This window comes from Crocodylus porosus, unplaced genomic scaffold, assembly GCF_001723895.1.
Source record: "Crocodylus porosus isolate Cpor-Errol unplaced genomic scaffold, CroPor_comp1, whole genome shotgun sequence".
Taxonomy (NCBI): domain Eukaryota; kingdom Metazoa; phylum Chordata; order Crocodylia; family Crocodylidae; genus Crocodylus; species Crocodylus porosus.
Genome location: NW_017728906.1, coordinates 188,249,609 through 188,250,582, shown reverse-complemented (window position 1 = coordinate 188,250,582; position 974 = coordinate 188,249,609).

Genomic DNA, 974 nt, shown 5'->3' with positions numbered 1-974 from the left:
GTGAGTGCGGGCGCGGGCCGGGGGCAGGCGGGCGCCCCGCCTCAGGCCCTCGGGGCAGGGGGAGGCGGGGTCTGGAGTCCCGTGGCCAGGTTTGGGCCCCCCGTTGTGGAGAGGATGGGGGCAGTTTGGAGAGAGTCCAGCGGAGGGCAAGGGAAAGGGTAGGGGGGCTGGAGAGAAGAGACGGGGGGACCTGAGCTCACAGGACTAATGACACAGCCCCTTTTACCCTTAGGGCCCCCCGTTGTGGAGAGGATGGGGGCAGTTTGGAGAGAGTCCAGCGGAGGGCAAGGGAAAGGATAGGGGGGCTGGAGAGAAGAGACGGGGGGACCTGAGCTCACAGGACTAATGACACAGCCCCTTTTACCCTTAGGGCTCTATTTTATTTTAATTGTTTTTTTTTTTTTTGCTCTGTTTAATGTGGGTTTCAACAAAAAACAAAACCACAGAAACGGATGTGTAATGTAGCAAAGGACTGCCCGCTCCCCTCCTCCTGCCGGGTTGTGTTTTGATCTTCAAGGGGATGGCATAGGGCTAGAGCCCCTCGCTTCGGTACTACAAAGTTTCTGGTTTCTCTTTGGCTGCCTTAGATGTGAGGCTGTGCTGCACCCTCCGCACCCCCCTTTTCAACATCTGCCCGTGAAGAGAAGGTTATAACAAGTATCATACTACTTAGGGTCGGAAGGGACCTGAACAGATCATCAGGTCCAACCGCGGCCCTGGGCAGGAATGGGATCATATCACCCCAGCCAAATATTGTCCAGCCTCAATAAAACCGAACTGAAGGCACGGGAGCTGTTTTCAGGGACTGTGCCCCTTTTCATACAATCATAGAAAATGAGGGTGGGAAGAGGTCGTCTAGTTCGGCGGTCAGCCTTTTTTGTACCCGGACCCATTTGTAAACATGGAGCTGGGCCCAGTGCCCCTCACTCCTGACCTGCTGCCCTGCACCCCCAGCCCCCAGTGTGCGGGGCAGG